Source organism: Esox lucius, chromosome 2 (assembly GCF_011004845.1).
Source record: "Esox lucius isolate fEsoLuc1 chromosome 2, fEsoLuc1.pri, whole genome shotgun sequence".
Classification (NCBI taxonomy): domain Eukaryota; kingdom Metazoa; phylum Chordata; class Actinopteri; order Esociformes; family Esocidae; genus Esox; species Esox lucius.
The window spans coordinates 5,742,894-5,758,714 of NC_047570.1; the positions used below are offsets into that span (position 1 = coordinate 5,742,894).

At 40.5% G+C, this 15,821-nt stretch overlaps 1 protein-coding gene across 4 annotated transcripts in view; it reads right to left on the reverse strand.

Annotated features, from left to right (window-relative positions):
• pacsin3 (protein kinase C and casein kinase substrate in neurons 3) overlaps positions 1-15,407 on the reverse strand; it is a 28,574-nt gene extending 13,167 nt beyond the window's left edge. For 2 of the 4 annotated variants that reach the window (XM_010899366.4, XM_020056731.3), the window contains exons 1-2: positions 14,822-15,279; positions 4,608-4,680 (exon numbers count right to left, since the gene is read on the reverse strand). The gene's annotated coding sequence lies outside the window, so the exon portion shown is untranslated. Of the gene's footprint in view, positions 1-302; positions 533-4,607; positions 4,681-14,821; positions 15,280-15,391 lie in introns of those variants that run through there. The other 2 variants (XM_010899367.4, XM_010899369.5) reach the window with 2 other exon arrangements.
• Between the last annotated feature and the right edge of the window lie 414 nt (positions 15,408-15,821).

Below are 15,821 nucleotides of genomic sequence, written 5' to 3' on the forward strand. Positions count from 1 at the left end.
ATCCAGGTCCACCCACCAGCAGAACTACACTCAGTCATATTAACAGCAGGTCTTTTATCTAATGCCTACCATGTCTCTGATATTCAATGTTGAGAGCAAAGCCACCCCCCCCCCCCCCCCCCCACCCTCCACCTCTGGTACACTCATACTGGTAAGGACTTGCATTCTACAATTAATAGGATTTCATCATGAATAATGTATTAACTCTTTTTGACAAGTTCATTTTATCTTCATAGAGTCTCTAATGAGCTACTGTAGGTGAAACCAATGTTAAATGATCCCTGTACAGAGTTCACACTCACTTCTACGTCCGCTTCCCTCTGTTCTGTTCCTGATTGTATGAGCTGGTGGTGCCAAGGTCGAGCTGCTTCCTTTGACAGACACAACAACTTGGGGAGGGAGTCAGAGGATTTGGGAAAACAATCACCAAGGCTATAAGGAGTTTGAGTTTCCATTGCTGAAAACACCAGCTGCCCTCTATCAAACAGAATGAGACTCAATGGTGACAGACCTTGCAAATGGATTTAGCCACAAACAAACGTACATGTAGATATGCTATGCCATCATTCTCAGAATGAACACAGATAACGAATCGACAAAGATGGATTATATTATAAAAATGTTAGGAGCATGTTTTCCTTTGAATGGCCCATTCTTGTTGAGTATTGCCAGACGTTAGTCTGGCTAAGTTAGCGTGACATAGCTGTCAGTGAGAGGGGCTGCCTGTTTATGTTGAAGTGGGGCTGCGCAATATAACTCTGTGCGAAGTCTACTATAGTGGAATAACAAAACGTGATGGATGGACTCCTTGAGATGAAGACAGAACGGTTTTAGGACATTCAATATTCCCGGAAAGGAATGGAAGGGGGTTGGGAGCCGCTGTCAGGCAGCAGTGGAAGGTATGCTAGCAGGAGAGGCATTTCCCACTGATGCGCCAAAACAGGAACCTCCACGACAAGCTTGCATCCGCAAAGGCCTGCTAATTGAAAAATCTCTGACCCATCTCAGCAGGAGAAAAGTAGTAAGGTGTCGGGATACAGCGCTGCACAGTCACTGAAGGCTCAGGGTAAGTTAGTGTAACCCCTGAAAAAAAAGGGCAAACAACAAGTGGCCTATAGACAGGTACAGTAAAGGTTAAGTGTCCTCATCCACTTATCTTCATTCATTGATCAGCTGACGGCATGAGAAAGAAATGTCCACAGCTGGAGTTTCTAGGTCAGTAGTTCTCAAACATTTTGGGGCCAGAGACCCCTTTTGAGATAAAATCATCAGGGAGTCTAATCAGACCCCAACTTGAGGGAGGTAAAAACAGCATACAAGGAATTACATTATGACTTTGGCAATGCATGACTGAATGAGTTAAGTCTTGGACCTTCTGGCAATGGAGAAAACATTTAGCAGTTTAACGTAATTTCCTGCAGTTCTACACATTGCCATGGGTGGAGATTTTTGCTGTTGCAGCTTTAAAAGATAATATCCTGGAAAAACATAAATTTTGCCAAGAGGCAGAGAAAACTCTGTAGCTTTAATGCTTACATTACAATTCAAGTTCAAAAATTGGTGAATACAAGTAGTACAACGTGACAGTGAAAACAAATGTTTCAAAGTCTATACCCTCGACATTTATTCAACAGATCCTTTTGGCAAACCTTTTTAATCACAAATGATTGTCGACCCCCCTGCAGTAACTGTGTGGATCCTATGGGACCAGATCAAATTGAATGTCACATAATAATCCAATCTCTGGAGGAAATAACACTATGATATGGAATCTAGGGATGATACAATGTCCTGAAAATGAGGGGGGAATGAAACAGATGGCTTTGCCACACCGATATCACTAAACAATTGCCACTGAAATCACAAGGATTAAGAGCATTGCTGAAAGCAGAGCGCTCACTTACTGTATAAACAATTCATGGTCCAGAAGAACGTCTGTAAACATGACAGGCTGCAAGAATACACCCGCCACACGCATCTGGGGATTTTTGTGTATAGCTGATACTGTAATATTATGTGATGCAAATTTTTTGGAACCATACCCAAAGCCAAATAGAATATTTGTGAAGTCTTTTCAAAAGATATTTGCCTGACCCTTTTTAGATTCAAGAAAACCTGTGAAAACATCCATTCGAAATGGACAAGGTTTAAAATGGACATTAAGGAAAACCGTGAAACTTAAATGGGCACACAGCCACAATGCGTGTAAGGTAAGAGGCAAAATGTCCAGATACGATCTACGGCAACAGAACATGTGCTGAAGGCCTTGAATGTGTCCCAGGATATTTAGATTCCACCGTTCACTGACATTGTTTAGGTAGTGTGCTCTGTTCATCCATCATCCAAGAGTGAAGCGTGTCTTAAAATCTCTGGGAGATTTAATCACCATAGTGAACAGGTATGGTTGACAGAACATAGCAGGTCAAAAGCTGGCTACTGGTCAAAGACGGCACCAGACTTCCTGAACCAGAGCTGGAAACCAGTTCTCTGGGGCTAGCTGGTCAAGTCCAAACAGCAGAGAGTGAAATTGGAACCCATTATACACTTTCACCTCCCTCCCCCCCCCCCCTTGCTCTTAGATGTGGCTCTGAGAACACAACTCTTAACATGTGGAACCAGTTTACATTGCTTAGGACGCACCAATACAAACACGTACACAAGCCAAGAGAAAAACAGAACCATGTCACCTTCCAGCTGGATTAATAAATGACAAAACCTAGAAGGGTAGAAAGGGGAGTGGTCAAACAGTCATACTTTGAACCCATCTCCCAACTATTTGAATTCCTTACCTCAATTTTGACTGTCTCAATGTCAAAATACTCCCCAAAATGTCTTACATTAAAATAAATATATAACTATATTTGTTCAGTGCCACAACCATCTGTTCTTGAGGACGGTATCCATGCCGACAGTAAGGGAATGAACATTGGCTCTAATTTACTACCAAAATTGGGTCAGATTAAGGAGGAGCCAGGAGCTCCTAAAACCACACTGGAAACTTGTAGTCATTAATCTAATTTATGTATACGAGCAGCATGCGCCAGCTGACAGACATTCTTTTTTTTACTGAAAGTGCAGTTTAACGTAAGAGCAAGCATACCATCCTCTCAAAATCATTTCTTTGCATGAGACTTCTACAACATGCATGATATGTACTATAGGGTTGACCTGCCCCATATTCCTGTGAGTTTCACACACCAAAGCATACAAGTGTTGCTACAACATAGAAATAGGCCCACATGTTTACACAGGGAATACTAGAGCACCGCAAAACATTTCATAAAATGAAGGGCAAACAGAACCTACTGGATAATGACTCATTCAGTACTATAACAACTGTTTTGCCAAGAAAGTCTTCACACAGTATAATTATTGGATCAAGATGCCAGGCGTTCTGGTGTCAATCACGGCAGAGGTGACGATATAATAGAGAGGACACTGTAAGGGGAAACATCCGATTCTCATAAGGTCAGACGGAACACCCCAAGACAAGCTGAGAGAGGTTGCGTTCCCCGGCTCAGACTTTATTTGCATGAACCAACGGTGTGTTACACTTCATCAAGTGACAAATTGCTAAACTATAAAGATGTGGCTAGCTGATATATAAAATACCTTTTCAAGTGTTGTCAGAACTGTTAGCTGTCAGCCGTGTCAGAGCTGAGGAATGCATATTGAAGCGGTCGGTACACTTCCCAGACAAACCTGTCCATGCGTTTATTATGACAACATTCTGTGACTTGCTTTAGTGTTCAGTTTAAATTTTTCTGGTTTGTCATGTACACTTTCTTGAGGCAAGCAACATTTTATTTGGACCCCCGTAGGTATATTATATATTGGCCAAATATACTACCAAAAATATTACTCAGTAAGAGTAAGAACTATGGAGATGATTCTTTGTGTTTGCTGTCATCCAACAGAAGTCCAGACTTTTTTCATTTGAGAGATACAGCCTGAAACATTGTAGTTAGACATTGTAGCGGCAATCATCCTCCACAAAAACTTAAGAAATAATATTCACCTTAGATCAATTAGGACATTCTTTCAAATTGTTGTTGGTAAGATGGCAAACAGTACTGCTGCCACTTCTTCATGATTTTCAAGTTAAGGAGAAGGCTAAGAGGGTCACCTTCAAATCAAACCTAGTCTGCTGGTGCCTCATAATGCATTAGGTTCATGGAGCGCCTTACACTTACTGTAAGGCACTCCATTTGCATAACAACTAAAAGTGTTGAATCCTTTTGTGATCCGCTGTATCAGTGTGGAAGCGAAACCATGCACATGCACAGATACACGCAAGTGTGTGAGAAGAAAATCTTGCATCTCGCTCATCTCAGTATCTGCAATGCTGCTGCTTGGGGCAATGGCATTTAACAGTCTCTCTTTAACGTGTGAAGGGGAAAGTCACATGGGGTGCAGATGTGACAATTCATTTTTGAAAACAGGTTTAGTTCAGGAATCTGTTGTAACTACCCATAACACATGCAAGTCAATTGTAGAAACAATGGACTTCAACTATAGTCAAAAAATGTAATCAAACCAAAACCAAGCATGTAAGGCAACAAAATGAAAATCGCAAACTCAATCATGCAACAAGCTGCAGGACTTACCCAAGATGAAATTAAAAAAGATGGGATGAGGTCCAAGATGTCCCTGTCCAGGAACTTGGCTTTCTCTGTGTCCCTGGAGGAAAGAAACAGCGTATGAAAACCCACTAAATATGACAGGACTGAGCAGTGGAACTCAACAGTGGGGAGAACCGCTCATCATCAGAGAATGAGTGGGGCTGACCATTACATGCTTATTATATGTCTTGGCTCCACAAGGTGACAGATTCTGAATAGGAAGGCGAAATGCCACGCATATTAGAAGCCATGGAAATCCAGCAATGGATGGAAAACAATGCAGTCTAATGGTCTTGGAGGAGACCCTCCAACTATGAAAGGTCAGAACCTGTAACACATCACAAGTCTAAAATAACTTGCTAAGAGTCAAATAATAGAAGGCATCTGTTTGAAAGTTACTGAATTTTGGAAATTTGGCTGCTTACAGGTGTGGTTAAATATATCGGCACTTTTTTTCCCCATTTATTATTTATGAGTCCAATATATAAAATAAACAAATGTTCCGTTTTCTCCTCATAAAACAAGTTATATGTCTAGCAGAAACCTGTAAGCAGCTACATTTTGTTGGAGATAATATATTTAAAAACAATGACTTGCTTCGAACCAAATTCATTAACGTAGTCCAATGATTTTACTTAAAATAATTGTTAAATGGTCAGCACACATAACACTAGAAAAACTCAATAGTCATGCCTTTAAACATGTTACACATTCCCTCAGAAAATCACACAAGATTATTTCTCGCTCAAAACCCTTGACCCCTAAAGTAAAAAAAAAATAGAATCCAAATGAAAGCATGTTACACATTCCATTGCCATCTCAGGTTCGAACATGAATCATGAATCATGCTCTAACAACTGGAGCAAAATGGCAATTTACTAGAACTGAAACTAGAACTGGATTTCCTATTCGAATACTACAGGGCTTACACAGACAGGGTTTATACCACACAACTCTATACACTGTTAACACTGAAAATCTAGCAAAAACAGATTTACCTGAACGGTAAGAATGCAAAGTTTGGTAAAAAGAAAAACGTTGGCATTGTTTGTGCTATTTGTTACTACACTTTTTGCTACTAAACAGATCTGCAACATTATTACATTACTGTTTCCTTCATTACATTTTAGTGGACATTGTCCAAGTCCCTGTGCATAGACTATGGTTCCATGTGCAGTCGTTGGTTTTTGTTTGACATACATTTTAAAGTGAAGCAGTGACCTGTCATGTCAGTCACTGACAACTACATTCATGGATTACTTTAATGAGACATGGCCTAATTACATAAGCAGTCTGAGGCTGACAAATCGATCTGGAGAGGCCAGTGGTGCACAGTATTCAAAACCCTTTACTTTTTCCACATTCTGTGGTGTTATAGACTTCATTTATAATTTATTACATACATTTTTTGCCATCAATCTACACACCATACTCCTTAATGACAAAAAATGTTTTTACTAAATGTGTGACAATTCACTGAAAATGAACAGATATCTATAAAGGATTCAGACCCTTTGCAAAGACACTTCAAATTGAGCTAAGATGCATCCTGTTCTTCAATCATAATTAAACATAGCTAAAATGTATATAATGTGACACTGAACTGAACAATATGGAAGAAAATAATCACTTATTTCAGAGTTCTCCTACATTCTGAAGAAAAAACAGAATAAAGCCAATATTGACTAAGAATTATAAAAACAAAAAGCAATGTAGAAAAAGTAGAAATGTGTAACCTCCGCCATGTAGCATACACTGTACATGGGAAATAGCAGAAACAATGCATTTACATTTGGTATTGAATTTTTATAGTATTTTCAATGAGGAACACATGCTCCTAAGTAAACTAATTTATGCAGATGCGAATACATTCAGTTGTAATAAATGTAATAATTTAGGTAGAGGTTTAATTGGCTCTAGTGGTGACATTAAGGGTTTTTCAAGGGGTCTCCAAACTTTTGGGGTGAGAGCTTCGAAATGGCAATCCATTTCAGTGATTCAATTACATTAGAATAAAAAACGTGCTATTTCAGTGGTGCAGGGTAGTATGAAACAGCATTTTAGCTAAGAGGTTACAAGGAACACACATCTTTATTTGCATGTGCGAGTGAAATTGTCGAACTGCTTGCTTTTCTGAAAATGTGACGCCCTATATTGAGAGTGAAGGACAGCTGAACTCTGTCCCCAACCACGGCTGACGTAATTCCTCCAGTGAGGCTTAAAGAGGGCCAGGACCACTACACTCTGTCCCTAACCACGGCTGACGTAATTCCCCCAGTGAGGCTTAAAGAGGGCCAGGACCACTACACTCTGTCCCTAATCACGGCTGACGTAATTCCTCCAGGGAGGCTTAAAGAGGGCCAGGACCACTACACTCTGTCCCAAACCACAGCTGACGTGTGGAGAGCTTTTAGACCTACGGACAATGCAATTGCCCCAACGATACACACCGCCCTCCCCTACCTGGAAAAAAGCAACACATACATGAGGATGCTGTTCGTGGACTACAGCTCTGCATTCAACACTATTGTGCGTGTAAATCTTGTTCCTAAGTTCAGGACCCTGGGACTCAACACCATCCTTTGCAATTGGATCCTGGACTTCCTTACGGGCAGACCCCAGGTGGTGAGAATGGGCAACCGCACCTCCTCTGCCCTGACCCTGAGCACTGGAGCCCTCCAGGGCTGTGTACTCAGTCCCCTCCTGTACTCCCTATTCATGCATTACCGCATGGCCACACACAGTTCCAATGTCATCCTTAAGTTTGCAGACAACACAGCCATCCTGGGTCTCAAACGATGATGAGACCACTTACAGAGAGGAGGTAAAGAACCTGGCTACATGGTGCCAGGACAACAACCTTTTTCTCAATGTCTGCAAGACTAATAAGGAGATGATCGTGGACTTCAGGAAGCGGCAGTGGGGGGGGGGGGGGGTGTCATGCCCCCATACAAATCAATGGAGCTGAAGTGGAGTCTCCAACAGCAAGTTCCTCTGTGTGTTGACTTCACTTGGTCCAGGCAAGCAGTGAAAACTGCCCAAAAACTACTACACGTCTTAAGGAGACTGAAGTTTGGCATGTCTGTAAAAACTCGCACCAACTTCTACAGGTGAACTGCTAAGAACTTCCTCTCAGGCTGCATTACTGCCTAGCACGGCAGTCCCTCCATAGGGTGAAGTCTGCGGAGCTCATCATTGGCTGCCACCTCCCCTCAATGCAAGGCATCTACCAAACACAATGCCTGAGACAAGCACGGATCATCATCAAAGATCACAGCCACCCAGGCTGTTCACGCTACCTCTGTCTGGAAGGCGCTACCGGAGCATCGGGGCACGCACGTCTAGACTCACAAACAGTCTCCTCCCCTCAGGCCACAAGGCTCCTCAACCAACACACTGATCTATGATCTTATTGAACACACATGAAAAATCCAAATTATGTTTTTCAAATGTACATTTAATGTACATTAGAATATTATTTTGAATGTACCATTTGCCCTTGTGCTTAGGATCATTGTCAAGCTGTAAAGTCCAAGAGCATCCCATGCGCAGGTTTGGTGCAGAAGAACGCAAATTTCTGATAACATGCTGGATTCATCTTGCCATCAATTTTCACCAGATTCCCTGTGCCTTTGAAACTCACACACCCACAAAACATCAGTGAGTAACCACCATGCTTCACAGTGGGGATGGTATTCTGTTCTTCAATGGTGAGGGCATTACTTCGGCGAGTGGCATTAGATACAGTGGGGAGAATTATTTGATAGTATTTGATAACCTGCAAAACCAGCAGTGTTTCCTACTTACAAAGCATGTTGAGGTCTGTAATTTTTATCATAGGTACACTTGTACAACTGTGAGAGACGGAATCTAAAACAAAAATCCAGAAAATCACATTGTATGATTTTTTTTATAATTAACCAAATATTAAGTTAGGCTTTTCGGATGTATCAAATACTTAGGTCATGCAATAAAAGGCAAATTAATTATCTAAAAATCATATATATGTGATTTTCTGGATTTTTGTTTTTGATTCCGTCACTCACAATTGAAGTGTACCTATGATAAAAATGACAGACTTCTACATGCTTTGTAAGTGGGAAAACCTGCAAAATCTGCAGCGTATCAAATTCTATTCCGTCAGATGAGAATCAATATTTTCATTAGAAAACATCATCGGGGTAAAGTAGAGGAGTTACACTGTCTATAATAAACCTTGCCCTGTGGTGTGGGCCTCTCACAAACCGTGCGGCAATGTCGATTGAGTCTTCCAAAAGTGCTGGACTTTTTGTGGGCGGAAGGGCGGTGCTTATGTTAGGTAATACTGAGTTACCCATGAAGATAACCTGCTCTGAGCAGTTGAGAGATGCAGTGTAAATTGCCATGACAGCATACCTCGGGTAGAACGTATTCACCTTTTGTAGTACAGGTTAATCGAGAAGTTACACCCGACTCCACTAAGTTACTCCTGAAATTACCTCGATAAGCCAGTTAGCTCAATTCATAGTATACCCCTCTGATATATTGTTTACATATGCCATGGGTTTACTTTTCTAATTGCAGTGTATAACATTTCTGGAGTTTTTCCAATATCCCACAGCTAAACGCTGTATTTGGCAATGCATTGTGCCTAATAACAGCTCAAGCTATGGTAGCATATTTGGCCATATACCACACCCCGTCGTGGCTTAAATGGCTTAAATAAAACATCCTAAAATGATATTTTAGTACTAATCAAGATTAACAGGAACATCTATAGAACAGCAATCAAGGGCATAGAAATGTTTTGGTCCGTTAGACCTGCCACAAAATGGCCCTCATTTTGTGGCAGGCAGCAACTTTCTTTGCACCACCCACACCATCCCCAAAGGATGGGTAGCATACTTTCATCATATACGTTTTTGAAAGCTTGAATAGGTCTCAAAATTTGGAGCAATTACATTTGTTTTGTGTTAACATTTTACCAGGAAATGCAGCTCTGCCCCAGTTGCTGCAGTGGGGTGGGTATTTAAGGTTTTGTCAGTTTCTTTTTGTCTCAATAGTTATTGTGGTTTTGTTTAGACTCTTGTAACTTAGTTTATTCTGATAGGATGTTTTAGTTTTGTGGCTTCAGGGTGTTCGTAGAAAAGATTTGTGAAATCAGTGCCAGGACCAGCTGGATGAGTCACTTTGCTCAACTCTTGGTATTTTCTTTAGTTTTTTTAATGATCACCATTAGCTATTGCACATGCTACTTGTCATGGGGTCCACATTAAACATCGAACCTGTGATAGTATGGAACAGTTGATAAGACAATCTTCTGCTGATGGCAGGGTTTGGTAACGGTGTGAGAATGGGGTCACTGTATTTGAAAGGTTTGCTTAATACATACAGGGCACTCAAAAGTGTGAAGTAAACATATGCAATTGTTTTGCGATTAATTTTGCATAACATTTTGTATTTTGATATGAGAGGTGCTGTAGCGACACGCTAGGGCCCATGGGTTTTAGCCTTTTTGCTAGAGAGCCTGACTCCCACCCTGAGGACATGGGTTCGAGTCCGAGTAGGACCATATGGCCCCCAAGTGCCTGTATGCACTCCCGACAATGTATGGGCATGCTCCTGATGAGACAGCAGATGGTATCCTGGGGGATTCTCCCTCATGCAGTCTGTTTCTGACAGTTTAGTCAGAAACTTGTGCACCAGTAGCTCGCCAGAGTTCATTTATTATTGGGGAGTTATTTTATATGAAGTCAAATCGTTCTTATTGTCAGTGTATTCATGATCACTAGGTTCGGTGTCTTCCCGATTCTCTTGTTTATTTTGGTCTGGTTGTTTTGTACACCCGGTGCCAGTCTCTAAGAAAATGGGATACAAAAGTTTATGCACCGAATAACACAGCGTCATTCTGAACAATGAAATTCTTGTGACATGGCACCCGACATCTACGTAGTAAGAATTATGAAATATATAAAGTAAAAATATAGCAATAATATACAGTTAAGTAAGTTTTCATACCCTGTTGGCATTTATGTTGAAAATATGACTGATCATGCAAAAAAAGCTTTTATTTAAGGATAGTGATCATACAAAGCCATTTATTATTACACAGTTAATTGGCTCCTTTTTAAATCACAATGATAACAGAAATCACCCAATTTGCCCTGATCAAAAGTTTGGCCTTGTTACAGACACACAAGGTGACACACACAGGTAAAAATGGCAATTAAAGATGAATATCCCACACCTGTGGCTTTTTAAAAATTTCAATTAGTGTGTGTGTAAAAACAGTCAATGAGTTTGTTAGCTCTTACGTGGATGCAATGAGCAGTCTAGACACTGAGCCATGGGGAGCAGGAAAGAACTGTCAAAAGACCTGCGTAACAAGGTAATGGAACTTTATAAAGATGGAAAATTATAGAAAAAGATATCCAAAGCCTTGCAAATGCCAGTCAGTGCTGTTCAACCACTTATTAAGGAGTGGAAATTTTGGGGATCTTTTGATACCAAGCTAAGGTCAGGTAGACCAAGAAAGATTTCAGCCAAAAGTGCCAGAGGAATTGTTCGGGATACAAAGGTTTTTCTCTGAACAAAAATTAGCTGCATGGTCGAGTTGTCAGAAAGAAGACTTTACTGCACTAATGCCACAAAAAAGCCTGGTTACAATATGCCAGACAACACCTTGACACGCCTCACAGCTTCTGGCACACTGTAATTTGGAGTGACAAGACCAAAAGAGAGCTTTATGGGCACAAGCATAAGTGCAATATTTAGAGAGGGGTAAACAAGGCCTATAGTGAACAGAATACCATCGCCACTGTGAAGTATGGTGGCTCACTGATGTGGGGGGGGGGGGTCTAAAGGCACAGGGAATCTTGTGAAAATTGATGGCAAGATGAATGCAGCATGTTATCAGAAAATACTGGAAGACAATTTGCATTCTTCTGCTCAAAAGCTGTGCATGGGATGTTCTTGGACTTTCCAGCTTGACAAGGACCCTAAGTACAAGGCCAACCCTTCAGTGGTTACAGCAGAGAAAGGTGAAGGTTCTGGAGTGCCATCACAGTCTCCTGACCTTAATTACATCGAGCCATTCTGGGGAGATCTCAAACGTGCAGTTCATGCAAGACAAATGGGCAGCTCTAGCATTTGCAAGAATTTGGGGCCTCATAGACAACTATTACAAAAGACTGCACGCTGTCATTGATGCTAAAGGGGGCAATACACAGTATTAAGAACTAAGTGTATGCAGATTTTAAACAGGGGTCAGTTAATTTTTTTTTCTTTGTTGACATGTTTTGTTTTAGGATTGTGCCACTCTTATGACCTACAGTTGAATGTGAATCCCATAAGAAATAAGACGTGTTTTGCCTGCTCACTCATGTTTATTTACAAATGGTAAATATATTACCGATTCTCCAAGGGTATGCAAATAATAGAGCACAACTGTACATAATGTAAATTAACAGCAATTTTAATATCATCAAGCCACTATGGGGAGATATTCAAACATGCAGTTCATTCAAGACGACCAAAGACTTTGCATGACCTGGAAGCATTTTGCCAAGATGAATGGGCAGCTATATACAGTTGAATGTGAATCCCATAAGAAATAAAATACGTGTTTTGCCTGTTCACTCATGTTTTCTTTACAAATGGTACATATTACCAATTCTCCAAGGGTATGCCAACTTTTGAACACAACTGTACGCCATGGATATTGGGGCATTATGGCATGTCAACACCACCCAGAACTTAAATGCCACCTGTTGGAATTCATTCAACATTACTGAGACATCCAGAAAACCAAGCCCAATGGGCTGCAAATGTTTCATGGAGCATTTACCCCAGTAAAAGGATCCACTGTTCAGCCTCAGCTCCATGTTCCCTAACCCTGGAGGGCAAAGTGACCCTCAAATCCCAGTGCAGGCAAAACAAAGATATGTTTGTTCCACAACCAATATTCAATAGTTACCACAAACAAATAAAAAAATAATCTGTGCTAAAGCCTCTGACACTAATGTGCAACAACAACTATGTACAAAGAAACCAGGTTAATCACAATGCTTTATCAACCAAGGACAGCAGTTAAACATATACATGAACTTTTGAATATTCAGTTTACAGTCATCTTTGAAACGAACATAGGAAGAAGTGAAAAGCAATGGCAACTATAAATGGACAGACCAAATTCAGTAGAACTTGCTTACACAAAACAACCCCAAAGGACAACTCAGCCTTGTTTTAGACAACTAGCAACTTGCAGACTAAATCTCTAATTTCTCAACCACATTAGTCAGTTCTCATGAGATGGATACATATTCTCTGTCAGCTTTCCAGGCTAAATAAAAAAAAAGCAGAAAGGGTTATTATAGCAACTAAAAGCTTGGCAACAAGTATAAGGCCACAAAAGGTTATATAGAAAAACAGCCTGTTATACAATGACATTGCAGGACAGGTGAGTGGTCATACATTTACTTTTTGTAACAACCACAGGTCAGTGTTTCTCAAACCAGTTCAGAGAACATCTGAGTGTCCCATGAGAAACAGTTGCAAAAATAAAGATTGCACTACATTGTAGGAGACATGAAAAACAGAACAAGCATGTTTACTAAACATCAACAACTATAGCTCATCAAGCATCAGACTAACCACAATCTAGGTTATTCTGTATCAATTTTCCAGCTTAGTAAAAGCATACTAGGATCAGGCAGATAAATTGGCTTAATGGCCTTGAACAATCAAATTTTCTATGAATTCTACTTGATGATGGGTGGGGTTGATCTCATTCTAGGTGTTGGTTATATTCAATGAACACAATGACAGCAGAGAAATTGAACACCTCAATAAAACATCTGCGTCCAACACTCCTCGGGCTGGCCTTAGGCTACAGGGGAAACTCATTGTTCCGACTGTACTGAGCACTCTTTGCTCCATTCAATGGGTCAGAACGATGCTACTAGTGTGGACATTCTGATCTTTATGATTGAGACGAGGTTACAGCTTTCACCAACAAAATACAACCTACTGTAGCACTCTGGAACCCTGACAACCATGACCCATTTTGTATCCTACATGAGCAAAATGTGAAGCAATCGGCTGCACATATTGTGAATGGTTGCTGTGTATACAAGGAACAGACATTTCCGGTGTGTCAATCTAATGGCCAGTTAGGTGAAGCAGACACTAGTCTCATCAACGGCACACATGCATAACCATCCTTGTGAAAGAAAAAGTTGGTTTGGTGTAATTCATTTTGTGTTCTCCAATGTACGACATATGCCTAATGTTATTCTGGGGAAGTGGGCATCTCATTTGACCACTACATGGAGAAGGCCATTGCTGACAAGCTACTCAAATAACAGTCCCTAATATTACAACTCTGTCATAAGTGCAAGCCTGCAATACTAATATTCGGGTGTATTGGTAATGTTTACCGACTGACAGTACATGGCCTTCAGATTTCAGGCCTGAATATATCAAGGTTAAAGCAGCCAGAAACGTACAGCTCAGTAGTCACAGAGAGACTCACTGTGTGGACGAGGAGTTGTTTCCATAAATGCCCACATCTGTCCTAAAATGTTTGACACTCTTGTGCAGTTTGTAGGATTTATTGATTGAAATAAGAAATGTGTTCTACTCAACAATGTTTACATCATGTAACTAGTAACCAAAGGTTTGCTAGATCAAATCCCCTTGCTTGCAGTGACCAGGAGTAACACTGTCAACCCTAATTGTTTCCGTAAGATGGTCTGCATAAAAGTCTGTTTAAAGGATTGCAAAAAAAAAAGCATTTTGGTAATCTATTGAAAAAGATGGACAGAAAAGAAAGCTGGTGTTTGAGAGGCCAACAACGTTGTCTCAATTTCAACAGTTTTCCAGATTTTATGCCGAAGTCCTGAACGTTCGCCAACGTAGCCTGCTATCGGTTAGCATTATGCTGTCTACTGAAGACGAGTGTAGCCTTATGATATATTACAAACAGTACTGAAGTACATTTAATCCAGACAATTTAATTATGTAGGTCAACCAAGAGATAATCACTCATCTACATAAATCACCATACTACGCCTAGCTTACCATGGTTGATATCTAGGTCATATCGACACAACGTAGCCTAGTCACAGACTTTTGATAGTTTACACGACAATGTAACAATTTAGTGAAAATAAGAGAACTGTGCCGTGTCTACATCGTTTCTGAACAGTTAGAGAAATTACCTGTTGCTGCTTTCAAAGGCTTCTTCAATCCGTACTTCAGGAGCCTACAGTTAGTTATCAATTCCGGAGAAAAAAGTCCCCAGAGCAATCCTTTAATAAACAAACAGGAGAGAGATGCCAAAACCGTGTTATCTCTTCATGTCCGAAAGTGCATGAACAAATTCGTTTCTAAACGTTCCCGAAGACAACGAAAGCGGTCGTAGATACCGCTCTGCCATTGCAACGAAATTAAAATAATTCGATGTCCTGCCACATTAAATAAAAGTCCAGCATCGCCAGTATTGGTCAAATCTGCTTTTGTCAAACAGTATTACAAGTCACTAAACGTGTGCTATCTGACGACCAGGTTACGATACCCAAAAGCAACCCTCCTGGTTGTTCTGAAAAGCTCTACCGCTGTAATCAGATGCTGTGGCGAGCCGGAGCCACATCCATTCATCCAATTACAGGCGTTAACCCTTTAGGCTATTGTCTGGACTTTAGACTAGTCACTGGGCGTAATAGTGGAGATGGTTAGGCTATATGAAATAGTTTTTTCATTTATCCTATACAATGCCATAATAGATTTACCCAACTCAACTTGAAACAGACCATCGAACTGTTGGTGGAATTTAATGATTTTATTCTCCAGTTTCATAGGAGATTTTAGGCCAAACACGTGTTGCTTGAACATATGGCCACTGCCTAATAGAATAGCTGAATGAGCAGCACCCTCTCTGGGTCATCATCCGGTAGGACACTATGATTTTGTTTGATTTGAAATAGCAAATACTTTTACAATCGTCATCAAACCACACATGCAAAAAGTCACTGACAGCCTAGCCAGCATGCTAATAGTTTGAAATTAAGTAGATTTTGTATGATTAAAATGACATTTAAACAGTAAGCAAAAAAAATAATATGGAAATCCACTGAATATAGCTGTTTTATATATTACTCTCCTCTGATTTAATGGGCTTGCATTTAATTCACTCTTAGAGACTTTCAGGTGTCCCCCTGC